General features: G+C 43.2%; 1 protein-coding gene across 3 annotated transcripts in view; it reads left to right on the top strand.

The window, feature by feature from the left end:
* Positions 1-15,027, top strand: part of PCSK2 (proprotein convertase subtilisin/kexin type 2) — a 139,352-nt gene that overhangs the window by 87,184 nt on the left and 37,141 nt on the right. The gene's annotated exons all lie outside the window — the stretch shown is intronic.

Raw genomic sequence — 15,027 nt, 5'->3', positions numbered from 1 at the left:
GAAACTAAATCACTTTAATTCAGTGGCACTTAACTCATTTGCAGGATTAGTCAACCGTGATACCATGTCTGACAGAAGTAGTTGTGAATCTTTCTGTCAGTCATCTAATGATGTCTAGGACACTTCTTAAATTTAAACATCCAGTAATTAACATTGCAGAAAATGTTAGCTATGACCAAATATACTAAGCTTTAACAGAAGAACTTGGAATGATCATGTGCTATTTAAAAATCTTAAACACTTGATAAATTTAGTATGTGTGGATTTACATGAGCACATTTTGGATTTAACTGATTCCACATGGAATAAGCAATGCAAACTTTAATTAATGCCAAAGCATTCTAAATTGGTGCATTAAAATCCCTGAGAGCCCAGCATGTCTTGACAGGTATTAGTCACTATAATTCTCCCCTGGGATGCTATCAGCTTACAACTGTAATAACACACAATAGGTCTTAAAGACCTTTTAACTCTAAGAATTTTAAATCAAGCTGTGCTTGCTTTATGTGACAGAAGAAATGTAGGCAATAGTTTGCATTACATTTTTTGAGTCTCCTCTCTGAAATTTTCACCTCTTTCTGCTTCATCTACAATGTCTTTTTGATGTGTTCATTCTTAGCTGAAACACCAGCGGTGTGGTTGTTAGCAGTTCTCTTGTCAGCTGAGAAGCCTTTCATGAGAAGGAAAATACCCAATCAGTTTTCTGTCTTGTCTGCTTTCACTTTTAGTTCCTCTGCATCACTAGTTTTGCCTGCAGACTAGCTTTGCCTGTCCTCCCCTCTCCATAATCCACATGGACCAGGTCTCTCTGTTGTAGGTCACCCCTCAAATCACCTAAGCCACTTTGATTTCCCTTTTTGCAAAGCTACACTTTGACTGTTCTGTAACAATAGGTTGGTGTAGCGTCTAGAAGTGAAGATCTTTAACAACCTTCCATGTTTGTTTTCTGAGTGCCATTGCAATGACAAGTCCAGTATTCCTGAGAGCATTGCTGATAATGGTCAGTTTTTATGGACTCTGCAATGTAGGTGCCAGTGCCGGCTGATCATGCACTGCAGCAGGGAAAGGCTGGCTCTCCCAGCATGAGTGACCACTTCTTGCCAGACCATGTCATGCTAAATGACTGGACTTGAAGGACTGCTGAGTTTGTATTGCAGCCTCTGAGCTATAGATTTTCTTACAATGATGGAAAAAAATTCTCCCTTATTCCCCACGAGCTGCTTAGGAGACCTCGATGCTGCGTGTGATCTGGATCTTGCTATGTTTGATGAGAAGAGCCCATGGCAGATTTTGCTAGATGTTGGGCTCATTGGCAAGACCGTGATGGTTTAGCTCCCCTTCCCTTCCTGCTCGATTCTTCCAGGAATCTCTTAAGTGCTGGCTGCCATCAAAACATTGCAAACACAACCTTTACTGCAGTTCAGTGCCCAGCAAGCATATATTTGATGTAGTGACAGACTTGTCAGCTGTTTCTTACAGGGACATAACTAAGAATAATGGACTTGAACCTCATTTCTCTGCTGCCAGCTTCATACCTCTGTTAGTCTCTCAGCCTCAGTAGGTCAAACTAATGCATAATCAAAGTATGTGAAGGGGAAAACTAGCCATTGGAAGGGGAATGTGGGCCAGGTTTTTAATAAAATGCAACGCTAAAACTAGATGAAAAGTGTGTTCAGAGTTTTTTTCAGTAGAAGTCATTGCACAATTCGTATTTCCTATTATAATAAAATAATCTAAGGACTTATATTTCTCTAACAATTTATATGCCCTGTTTTCCCCTTTTCATATCTCCCTGAATTAAAGAAACCAAGGAGTTCACTCCATAATAAAAGACTTTAAAATTGCTACTTGCCCTGAAAATCTTTAACAGCAACTAGTTGCTTTATTTTTACTTTACTTATTTTATTGCCTTAGCCTTATGACACCCTATGAACATATCTCCTTGGTGTGTTGTAGGTACAGCTTAAAGGTTCTTGTGCACCCCCTCTAAAAATTAAGGAATGTTTGGGGGAGCAGAAATTGGTTTCAGTTCTGTAGGTTAATTTGCTTTTATCTTTAGAGCTCTGGCTCTGAGCAATTAACAACTGGCGATGTGCTTCAGGTTTTCTCCCCATCAACCTGAAAATTGTGGAGCAGGCTGTGTTGGTTTGAAAGTAAAACCAGTGCGAGACTCCAAGTCAGTAATACAATTTAATAGGAGAAAAGAGAAAAAAAATGAAATACATGCAATAATATAAAAGAAACAACCACCAACACAGTCAGAAATACAACCTGACACCCTGTCAGTCAGGGTGTTGGTAGCAGTCCCTATAAATGGTGGCTGCAGTCCTCCTGGATGACAGATGTGGTTCTGTTGAAGCAGTGCTCCTGTAGAAGGTGCAGTTTTCCTCCGAAGATCCAGCGATGATGTGGAAAAGGTCCGACTTTCCTCTGGGATCCAGTGGAAAGGTCTGCCTTCATGTCCCAAACCCCAGTTTTTTATCTAGGTAGGAAAGGCTTGGCTCCTGCCCCTGGTTGGGGCATCTCCCAATGGGGTGATGTAATCTTATCAGTCACACAATAGGACTTAATGGCCCATTAACGGAATATATCTTCTGGAGAAAGGATGGGTTGTGAATAGATAACGATGATCATCCCCCTCATCTTATCAGATGGCACATCAGCAGAGGATATCTCCCACAGAGATAAGGATCACCACCCCTCCCACATTTTAACAGATGGTGATAGAATACACATTTTTGCATTGTACCCCAGGACATAATCCACCCCTTATTCTATTACCATCTACATCACACCTAAACCAATACCCTCTTACAAATATATAATACGAAATGAAACCTTACATACAGTTCTCACTAAAAATTAGGTCTCCTTGCGGTACACAACGGGTTTCCCCATCTTTCTGCATTACCCACCAAGTGCAACCAGGTCCTTGAGCAAAAACAATCCCACGGATTGGTTTGCCTTTGCCTGTGGTGGGATTAATCCAAACAGTCTTTCCTAAAATACCTTTCATGTGTACCACAGGGACCTTGTCCCCATCCACTGTGTGCAGGGGTTCAGAGTGGGCAGGACCGGCTCGGTTGACGGACCCTCGGGTGTTAACCATCCAGGTGGCTTTGGCCAAGTTCATTTCCCAATTTCTGAAGGTTCCACCACCAAGTGCTTTCAAAGTAGTCTTAAGGAGTTCATTACAGCGTTCAACTTTCCCGGCAGCTGGCGCGTGGTAAGGGATATGATATATCCATTCAATGCCATGTTCTTTGGCCCAGGTGTTGATAAGGCCGTTCTTGAAATGGGTTCCGTTGTCTGATTCAATTCTCTCAGGGGTACCATGCCTCCAAAGGACTTGTTTTTCTAGGCCCAAGATGGTGTTCCGGGCAGTGGCATGAGGCACAGGGTAGGTCTCTAACCATCCTGTAGTTGCTTCCACCATGGTCAGTACGTAGCGTTTGCCCTGGCGGGTTTGGGGAAGGGTGATGTAGTCAATTTGCCAGGCTTCCCCATACCTGTACTTCGACCATCGTCCACCGTACCACAGAGGCTTTACTCGCTTGGCCTGTTTGATTGCGGCACAGGTCTCGCAGTCATGGATGACTTGTGAGATACTGTCCATGGTAAGGTCCACCCCTCGGTCACGGGCCCATCGGTACGTCGCATCTCTCCCCTGATGACCAGAGGCATCATGGGCCCAACGAGCTAGGAATGATTCTCCCTTGTGCTGCCAGTCTAGATCCACCTGTGATACTTTCACTTTGGCAGCTCGGTCCACCTGCTCGTTGTTGTGATGTTCTTCATTAGCCCAGCTTTTGGGTACGTGTGCATCCACGTGTCGAACCTTTATGGTCAATTTCTCTATTGGGGCAGCAATGTCCTGCCAAATCTCAGCTGCCCATATGGGTTTCCCTCTGCGCTGCCAGTTGGCCTTTTTCCAGCGATCCAGCCAACCCCACAGAGCATTAGCTACCATCCATGAGTCAGTGTAGAGATAGAGCCTTGGCCACTTCTCTCGTTCAGCAATATCCAAAGCCAACTGGATAGCTTTTAGCTCTGCCACCTGACTCAATCCACCTTGTCCCTCGGTAGCTTGTGCAACTTGTCGTGTGGGGCTCCATACTGCAGCTTTCCATTTCCGGTTAGTGCCTACAGTTCGGCAGGAACCATCAGTAAAGAGGGCATATCGTCTTTCAGCCTCTGGTAGCTCATTATATGGTGGGGCTTCCCTCAGCACGTGCCACTTGCTCCTCTTCTTCTTCAGAAGACAATCCAAAAGTCTCACCTTCAGGCCAGTTTGTAATTATTTCCAGAATCCCAGGGCGATTCGGATTCCCAATACGGGCACGCTGAGTGATGAGAGCAATCCACTTGCTCCATGTGGTGTCAGTGGCGTGATGTGTGGAAGGCACCTTTCCCTTGAACATCCAGCCCAGCACTGGTAGTCGGGGTGCCAGGAGGAGTTGTGTTTCTGTGCCAATCACCTCTGAGGCAGCTTGAACTCCTTCATAGGCGGCCAAGATCTCCTTCTCTGTAGGAGTGTAGTTGGCTTCAGATCCTTTGTAGCTTCTGCTCCAGAATCCCAGTGGTCGACCCCGAGTCTCACCAGGCACCTTCTGCCACAGGCTCCAAGACAAACCATGGTTCCCGGCTGCAGAGTAGAGCACGTTCTTCACATCTGGTCCCGTCCTGACTGGGCCAAGGGCTACTGCATGAGCAATCTCTTGCTTGATCTGGGCGAAGGCTTGCTGCTGCTCAGGGCCCCAGTGGAAATCGTTCTTCTTGCGGGTAACCAGGTAGAGAGGGCTCACAATCTGACTGTACTCAGGAATGTGCATTCTCCAAAAGCCTATGGCACCTAGGAAGGCTTGTGTTTCCTTCTTGTTGGTAGGTGGAGACATAGCAGTGATCTTATTAATTACCTCTGTTGGGATCTGACGACGTCCATCTTGCCACTTGACTCCTAGAAACTGAATTTCCTGAGCTGGTCCCTTAACTTTACTTCGCTTAATGGCAAAACCAGCTTTCAGCAGAATCTGGATAATCTTCTCTCCTTTCTCGAAGACTTCCCCTGCTGTGCTGCCCCATACAATGATGTCATCGATATACTGTAGATGTTCGGGGGCCTCACCCTTCTCCAGTGCAGCCTGGATCAGCCCATGACAGATGGTGGGACTGTGCTTCCACCCCTGGGGCAGACGATTCCAGGTGTACTGCACGCCCCTCCAGGTGAAAGCAAACTGAGGCCTGCATTCTGCTGCCAGAGGAATGGAGAAAAATGCATTGGCGATATCGATAGTGGCGTACCACTTTGCTGCCTTGGACTCCAGCTCGTACTGGAGTTCCAGCATGTCTGGCACAGCAGCGCTCAGTGGTGGAGTCACCTCATTCAATGCACGATAGTCCACGGTCAATCTCCATTCTCCTTCAGATTTACGCACAGGCCAGATGGGGCTGTTGAAGGGTGAGTGGGTTTTGCTGACCACCCCTTGGCTCTCCAGTTTACGGATCATTTCATGGATGGGAATCACTGAGTCTCTGTCAGTACGGTATTGCCGGCGGTGTACTGTTGTTCTGGCGATTGGTACCTATTGCTCTTCAACTCTCAGTAGTCCCACAGCAGAGGGGTCATCTGCAAGACCAGGCAAGGTGCTCAGTTTTTTAATGTCGTCTGTCTCTACAGCAGCTATCCCGAAAGCCCAGCGATATCCTTTTGGGTCTTTGAAGTATCCATTTCTAAGATAGTCTATGCCAAGGATGCATGGGGCCTCTGGGCCAGTCACGATGGGGTGTTTCTGCCACCTGTTCCCAGTTAAACTCACTTCGGCCTCCACTACAGTCAGCTGCTGGGATCCTCCTGTTACCCCAGAAATAGAGATGGATTCTTCTCCTACATACTTTGATGGCATCAGAGTACACTGGGCGCCAGTGTCAACCAAAGCCTTATGTTTTTGTGGGTCGGATGTGCCAGGCCATCGGATCCACACAGTCCAATAGATCCGATTATCCCTCTCCTCTACCTGGCTAGAGGCAGGGCTCCTCTATTCCTGATCCTGGTACATGTTGCTCTCTCCCTGTAAATAGGTTCTTGAGGTTCCTTCAAGAGGATCAGTCATATCATCATTCTGATACTGTCTGGAGTTCTGTACACGAGAGACTGGAGCAGCATTGACTCTAGATGAGCTTCTTGGGGTAGGTGTCCCTCTTTTCAGCTCAGGTACCCGGGCTGCTAAGGAGGAGGTGGGTTTTCCATCCCACTTCCTCATGTCTTCTCCATGCTCCTGAAGGAAAAACCAGAGGTTACCTCGTGGAGTGTGTCCTCTCTCCCTGCCTGAGGAACGCCGGCTCCTAATGGCAAAAACTCTTGTTGGTTCAGGAGAGATCTGGTAGTTGTTTTCCTTAAGTTCTTTTTTTAGTTTCTGATGGCCCTCTTCAATCAGGATTCGGACTTGCTCCACCAGCCGTGTTTCCACGGATGAGACATGGGTACGAAATGGGGCTGTGACAGTGTCCTCATAAATTCTTAGTTTATTGGCCAAGACGCCTACCATGTCCTCACCTTCACTCCACTGCAGCGTTGCCAGGTAACGGGAATACATCTCTGGTCCAAGTCGTGCAAATCTCAACCACATCTGTGACGTGCACCGGACACAGTCTGGGCTCTTAGGAAATCTCTCATCTTCTGAGAAAATGATCTCCAGCACGGCCAGTTCCCTCAGGCATCGGATACCTTGTTCTATTGTGCTCCATTTTCCTTGGTGCACCTGGAGATCTTCTTTACAAAGGTATCTGTCCTTCACACTTGTCAGCAGTCGCCACCAGAGGCTGAGAGTTTCTTGGGTTCTCCCAATCCCCTGGTCAATGACCACATCCCGGGACAGAGATCCCAGTTGCCTGGCCTCACATCCATCCAGAATGGTGTCATTGGCTGCAGCGTCCCAGATGCGGAGCAGCCAGGTCAAGATGGACTCATTTGTCTGGTGGGTGAATTCCCTCCGCAGGTCACGCAGCTCACCCAGGGATAGAGAGCGAGTGATGATCTCTGGCTCTGTCACTTCTGCTGGGTGCGAAGGTCCTGCCACGTCCTCGTCAGTCACTATGCGAACTGATTTGCTCTTTGATTTCTTCTTCTGAACGGGCGCAACTGCTACTGGTCTAGGCTGTTCTGGCTCAGTGATGGTTTGTGTGGAGATGCTGATGGTGCTTCTGTCTTTTTTCTCCTCTGTGGCAGACTGCATAGACACGGACACTGTTGCTTTGCTTTTGGCTTTTTCCTCCTCTGTGGCAGTCTGCGTAGACACGGGCACTGTTGCTTTTTGTTTGGTTCTTCTCCTCTTTGTGACATTCTGTGCAGTCGTGGACGAAGTTGATTTGTTTCTTTTTTCCTCTTCCTCAAGAATGCGCATCAATACGCCATGTAGTGTTCTGTTTCTAAGCATGTTGTAGGCTGTAAAGGCTGTGCAGAGGAGACAAAGCAGAACTAACAACAATATTATGCTGTCCTTAGCATCCAGCGGGAACTCAACATTTCCAAAAACTACTGTATCAGGCCGGAAAGATTGGAAAAAATCATCCTTTACCCCTCCCTCTCCCCAAGGGCTGGGTGTGATTGTTAAAACTCCAGATGTAGCAACCTAGACTAGGACAAGCAAACAAAGTCGAGTATATATTCCGGATTATGTTCATTGCTTCAGAGGTTATCATGCAGTAGACATAATAGGCCAGTAAAGCAATTTTTATACCATATCCTGGTCTACACAGGAGCATTACAGCTGGCAGATAGTTCCCCATGTGTGGAAAAATATAGAGAGCAAGATATAAAACCCATGTAAGCATGTTGAGAATCATGGTGAAAACAAAATTGTAATACTGACTTTCCTCAGTACCCTTCGTGCCCCACGTTGGGCGCCAATTAATGTGTTGGTTTGAAAGTAAAACCAGTGCGAGACTCCAAGTCAGTAATACAATTTAATAGGAGAAAAGAGAAAAAAAATGAAATACATGCAATAATATAAAAGAAACAACCACCAACACAGTCAGAAATACAACCTGACACCCTGTCAGTCAGGGTGTTGGTAGCAGTCCCTATAAATGGTGGCTGCAGTCCTCCTGGATGACAGATGTGGTTCTGTTGAAGCAGTGCTCCTGTAGAAGGTGCAGTTTTCCTCCGAAGATCCAGCGATGATGTGGAAAAGGTCCGACTTTCCTCTGGGATCCAGTAGAAAGGTTTGCCCCCGGGTCCCAAACCCCAGTTTTTTATCTAGGTAGGAAAGGCTTGGCTCCTGCCCCTGGTTGGGGCATCTCCCAATGGGGTGATGTAATCTTATCAGTCACACAATAGGACTTAATGGCCCATTAACGGAATATATCTTCTGGAGAAAGGATGGGTTGTGAATAGATAACGATGATCATCCCCCTCATCTTATCAGATGGCACATCAGCAGAGGATATCTCCCACAGAGATAAGGATCACCACCCCTCCCACATTTTAACAGATGGTGATAGAATACACATTTTTGCATTGTACCCAGGACACAGGCTAAGAATGCCAAGAGGTGAATCATGAAGCAGTGCCTTTATTATAAATGGAAGTTCATTTGGTTGCTTCTTTTTAGTAAAGTCTCATGCCTGCCTCAATTTCATACTCTTTTTTCCTATGGCAGGTAAAGATGCAGGGGAAAGTAATGGAGGGTATTTCAGTAAGCTGGCTTAATTTTTAAAAATTGATTGGAAAAAAGAATTCTGTACCTCTTAAAAATTCTGCCCAACCTAATATTTTCTCTCAGTCTTTGTGATTGCCATTTTTTTGGTCCTGTTTGACTATACAGCTCTGAGCTAAGCATTAGCAAACACTCAGACTTAGATGGCATTTAGCTAGACGTGTTTAGATTTTCATTTTGTTCACTGGGAAAACACCTGACAATCTTGGTACCTAAGAATTAATTTCTGATTTCTTTCCATTTCTTTGGAGCTCAGAAGTATCTGTGCTTAGATCTACCTGGGTGGTATACAGCACTGCTGTACTGCCCATGTGCTTTTACCTTGTGTGAAATAAAGTTTGTTTACTGCACCCTTTTTTTAAAAAGACGCTCCCATGCTGGATAGCACAAGCCAGCAGTGTAACTAATGTTCGTTTTCTCATTGTGTCTGCAGGGGAAATAGGAAAGCCATTACTGCACTAAAAGGAAAATACGTGATTGTGTGACATTGTAGCGCTAAGTGATATGTAGAGAGGATCATCAGTTACTTGACAAAGAAATCTATTTAATATCGAAAAAGAACACAATCTGATATGACCTCATCAAAGCTATTTTTCTTCATAACTGTAACTTTAAAAATAATGCTACCTTAATGAAGATAAATGCAAATGTTAAAGTGAGACTCTATGTTTTTTTCAACTAGAAAAAACTTTTTGCTTGTTTGCTTTTAAACCTAAGAAGTGAAAAACTTTCAACTTTGCAAAATAAATTGTTTGATAAGAGGTGGGGGACAGGCCAACCTGTCTTCCTATAAATTCTGAAGCTGGATTATTAGAATTCTTACTTCTTGTAATCTCAACTATTTTAACTGTTGTAAATTAAGCAGTAGCAACTTGTTTGCAGTCAGTTTATCTTCTTTTGACTGTAATTCCACTAGTTTTTCCTTTGACCTAATCCCAGATACTTGGTGATTGTTGAGGAAATGGAAGGCTTTTTCAGTAATAACTACAAAATGAAATCACTATTGTGGTGAGCTCTTTACTTGTTCATTCTGTGACCAAGTAGAGCCTGTACTGGATACCTGGAACTGGAATACCAGGAGGGCTTACAGGCACCTCAGGTACTATTCTGTACCCAGGACACAATTCCATCGATTTCAAATAATGTTCTGATTTATTATTCTGTGGCTGTTTTGAAAAGAAGAATAACAGAGAAGTGTGCTGCTCTCTTATTTATTATTCAAGATCTGGCTGGTGTTGTCTGGCTCAGTATTTTTACTTTTGTGATGTACCTATAAGAACTGGGTAAAAGGCTGCTGTTTCTGGAGAGGCATGGCAGATTTCACCAGTTGTGAATTTGCTCTTTAAGGTTAATATTTTTTAACAAAACCCATTACTTTGTGGATATATTCTTGGTTTTACATGGTCTTCAAACTGACTCTGAATTTGCTGCATAGAAATATAAGGCATGTACATTAGCTCATGTAGAGGCAGAGGTATTTAAAAAATTATGGGTTTTTTTCATTTCCATTTTAGAATCCCCACAAACCAAACCAAAATAAAAGCGTGCTTCCCATGGCAGAGAGGAGAAGGCTTATTGTACAATGGCTGATTTAGCAGCAGTGCCTCTGTTTTTTGTTAATGACCTTTAAGCCTTGCAGCACCTCTCCTAGGTTAAACATGTTGCCTCCTTTTTTGCCTTCTGGTGAGCATATTTGATTTATTTAAGCCTGTGTGTACAAAACTGAATTTCATTTTGCCACCATATGATGTTCAATGTTATTTTAGTACAGGTCATGTTATATGTAGTAATTTGAGTTCATAGCTTTGCTTACTCTTTGGATCAGTAAAGAAATCAAACAAACAAAAGGTATCTTTCTGCCTCAGATCTAGTCCAGGACTTTAATGTCATGAATAGAATCAGCCTGTGACCAGTGGGATGTGTCTTTTATTGTCTCCTGGACTAGCATGTGAGCATAGGCATATTTCTTGACTTACAGAGGAAAACAGAAGTATATGTGAATTACACTGCAGTAGCTTGTGAAGTCATACAAAAATTTATTGGCTTACTTCATTATTCAAGGTACATAATTTTATTACAGTGCTGAACAACACATGGGACAACTGATTTATTGTTAGTGTAATATTTAGCATAATGAATTTTTTCCACAGATGATTTTACTGCATATGTTTTAAAAGGTACAAGGCAATTCTTTGGGAAATTCTAGTCTAAGCTTATTTTTAAGGAAAGCATCATTTTATACAGAGACAAAAGTAATCTATCTGTGTCATGGTATACAAGCTGATACTTAATAAATGATTCGAAGGGTCTCATCCTGGGATCTGATACTCTTGTTAGTATTTTATTTGGCGTAGAGGCTAGAAAGCAAAAATGGAGATATTCCTTAAAAAACAATACCATTCCTCTCGGTAGTAGCATTTTTATTATATAGTAGATGTTACTTTAAAGTAATTGTGTATAGATAGTGACTGATAAACACCAAATCACTCTGCAGCAATGAGCTGGTTTTGATTGAAAGCGAGGGATTAGATTCATCTCATTGTAACACCCAGTGCCAATGACTGGTCTAAGGCCAGAGCAGTGTTGGAGGTTGGTGGTTCAAGTTCTCCCTGAGATTAAAAACCAGGCAACTACCTTAGATATTGAAAATCAAGTGTTAAACACTTCAAGTCTAAGAGAAGGAACTGCCAGTAGACTAGTTTGGCAAGAAAACTGAGCACTGCATCACCTGTGGAAAAGGGGAAAAGCAAAATGTTCCTATTTCAGTATGCTGTTGTGGATCCTCATCTGCACTGGTTTTGATTGCAACCTCACAGGTTCCTACACTGATTAATTCACCATATTAGCAATAAATTCCCTCTTGCTGGTGTTATGAATGATGTTCTATTTTTTCCAATTTATCAAGCAACAAAATTAAATTTAATAGTAAGTTTTTAATAGTAACAAAATGAATACAATCAAAGTATTGGAGATGACAATTAAAGTATTGGAGATGAAACAATCAAAGTGCATATATTTAAGAATATACAAAATTTGGCAGTAAGTAATTTAGTATAATTGAGGTTCGTATAAAGCATAAGCAAAACCGACCGGGGAGGGGCCCCCCTCCGACGGGGGATACGGGGAGTGGCTCCCATTCCGCACGTATCAAAGCATCCAGGCTAACAATCCCACTTATATACTGTAGGCTACAGAAGTTTCTAGAAAACTCCTCCTAGTTTCTATTCCTAAAATCTACGTCACCGTGTTGTATGACCCATGCTCTACTAATGGGTTAGGGGGTCTCTCATCCTTTTGAGGGTCTTACTTCCGATGAAGGCTCATCGTCTTCCTCAGTGACCGAGGTGTGACCTGCAGGTAGCGCAGGCGCACTGTGTGACTGAGCAGATGTTTTCCGTAACAAGACTTTAATTGAGTCTCATGCTTGGAATCATCCTATTTTGGCCCATTTCAAAGTCAAAGCTTTCTATTTCTAGATGCTGCTTGTCAGACCTACGTCTTTCTACTATTCTTGTTTGACTTTCTTCCAACCTCCTTCTTCAATTCCCAACATCTGGAAGATGTCCTTTGCCCTGTCTCACCCATCTCCCCCCTCACTCTGTAACAATTGTCTTCTATTGATCTAAATACAATTTTGTTAATATAGTTACAACTTAATTAGCACGAATCACATTTATCACACTGGGAATTTCTTGCCTGCTGGGGACTCCAGCCTATGGAGGACAATGGCAAACCACAGATTTTAATATTCACTTTGCAAAACACAGAATGAAATATTTAAGCGGTCCACTGAAGCAGTTTCCTTTGTGGTGCAATTTTGAAATTGATTTAATTTCTTACTTAAACTTAAGAAAAATTGACAAAAGTTGAGGCTTAGGTATTTGTGGATTTGATCTTTGAATTAGGAACTTGAAGCAGTCTCTGCTGTTTCATTATCCATTTCACTGCTTCCATAGCGTGGGTGAAATACTCCTTCACAATGCTGAAACTCACTGTCTTTTCTCGAAGACCCTAATGAAGATAAATTGCTCAGTTAGCAGTTGTTTTCTTTCCAAGACTTCTTAATTTTGCCCTTTGTGGACGGATCCCACTGCATCAGTTACCTCTTTCCTTTGAGTGCGGTGATGCAAAATGAAGCACACGAGAGCTATGGGACGTGGCTGCACAGCTTGGCTCATAGCCTGCCCAAGGGCGCCTTTTCCATAAGCCACGCTTACCTGGTGCCTACAGCACGGCTGCAGTTTGCCGTAGGGTGTCTCAGTCATTCCGGCTGGAATCCCTTTGTCTGTCACTGCTATGAACACGCTAGAAGGGCTTTTCAGCCTGGATTTTTTCACAAGGGAGTTGTGGGGTCAAGAGTGGTTGATAGCAAGTGCTACCACCGCAGTAACCCAGCCGGGAGCTGCCTTTGTTCTGCTGATGGGCCCCTGCCCTGCCGGGACGTCCCGCGGTTCCAACTACCGCCACGGAGCTTCTAATCAATCTCATCCACCGCCCCGGGATTTCTGCTCATTCCTGCCATTCCAGCTTGGTGCTCCTCAAAGTCCTGTTGAGACACCGGCATCGACTGCCGCGGGGGTTTGTGAAGGAAAGCCTCTCTTTTTCCATCCCTTTCCCGTCTGGACCCAGCCGCCATTCCCGTGAGGGGGAACACGGCCGAGCCTGCCCCACAGCGCCCTCTGCAGGCGCCGGGGAATCATCAAATTAATTTCCAAATTATAATTCAAACCGAGACAAAGTGGGATCGCATTTCTTCCAGATGGGAAAAGAAAACACAGTTGACACATGACTGAGTTTAAATTCTCGTTTGTACAATATTTTTAGAGTAGAAGCAAAAGTTCTGAGCGAATATGAAGTTGGCAGTATGTCTGTGTGCTATCTACATGACAGCGAATTTTGTAACTCTACATGTTCTGTGGAAAAGTACTTGTTTTCTGCTGCTTTTAAGTCTCTCCCAAAGTTATTTCAATTTCTTGAATTATGAGACGTAGTAAAAAACAACTCCTTGTCCACCTTCTCTGTATTACTCATGAATTAGAGACAACTGTCGAATTGCCCTTTTCTCCCTGGCTGAAAAGTGATGTTCTGTTTACTCTTAGCTCATGCAAACTTATGTCATTCAAAGTGCCATAAATATAAGCAGTTGTGGTAATTAAAATAAGCAAATTAATCAGATATTTGGGCACAAAGGCTTAAAAGCATTGAGAATTTGTGACTATAGCTGACATGATTGGAAGGCATCTTCACTTCAGGCTGAAAATCAGGGCCTTAGTGTGGAGATATGGAGAAATCCATAAGGATCTCAAAAAGGGATTAATCTCTGAGCTGGAGGACAGCATCAAGCCATTTGGGAGCCATTCTGAAAATCTCAGCTCCATTCAAATGCTGCAAAATACTTACTCTCTGTGCTGAATATAAGCAGCCAAGCTTTGAAATGACCAGCCAAAAAAAACCCATGGTACAATAACTTGAAAGATACTTAGTTTTGCCCTTCAAGTATGAAGGATAATGTTGTCATCCTTTCATTCTGGAACAAGTTTTTGGGAGTTTAAGGGTTTGAATCCAAAACCCAAGGACTTGGGTGCTACCAATGGACCATCTATTCCTGTATCCCAGGAAGTGAGAATCAGATGAAAGGGAATGTTTTTAGGAGCAAAGCTATTCATACACAAGTCTCAAATTATCTTCAATAGCATGCTCAGCCAGATCTTAAAAGGAATACAAGTACACATTAATTAAGAATTAACATAATTCTGTTCCTTGATTATGATGATTATTAAAACATAAACTCAACATGCATTTGAGGGAAGACTGCTAAATATTTTTAAAAGCCTAATGTTCAGTCACCCTTCATTTTTTTCATTAAGAGAGAAAAAAGAAGATGGCACTTGACTTTCTGAAACTTTTTATTTGCTTTGGATCAAAAAGTTGCTGAGTGTCCTTAACTGCTGATAGAACAAATCGGGAATGAATTAGATTTATATGGAAAGCAGAGACATGGGATGGCATTTTGAAAAGTGCCTGAAAGCCACATTTGTGAAGCTACTCAGACAACTAAAGGAATGAGAAAATATGCAAAGAGATTTTCAGGCATATATGCTGGCCATTAATGCAGTTTTCACAGTTGAATTTTGAGAAATTTATATTCTTAGGCAGTGAAATGCTTTTAGAAATCTGACTTTTGTATTATCACAAATGGGGTTTTCAAAAATACTTCTTTTGTGGTAGACCCATGTGTCTTATCACTTCCACCACTGTTTGGAATACAGGATTTAACCTTTGCTTTGCCACACCAAGTAGTTTAGTGCCTGAA

Source organism: Sturnus vulgaris, chromosome 3, assembly GCF_052056855.1.
Source record: "Sturnus vulgaris isolate bStuVul1 chromosome 3, bStuVul1.hap1, whole genome shotgun sequence".
Lineage (NCBI taxonomy): Eukaryota > Metazoa > Chordata > Aves > Passeriformes > Sturnidae > Sturnus > Sturnus vulgaris.
Note: the sequence above shows the minus strand (reverse complement) of the source record. Positions and strands in the feature narration are given on the sequence as shown.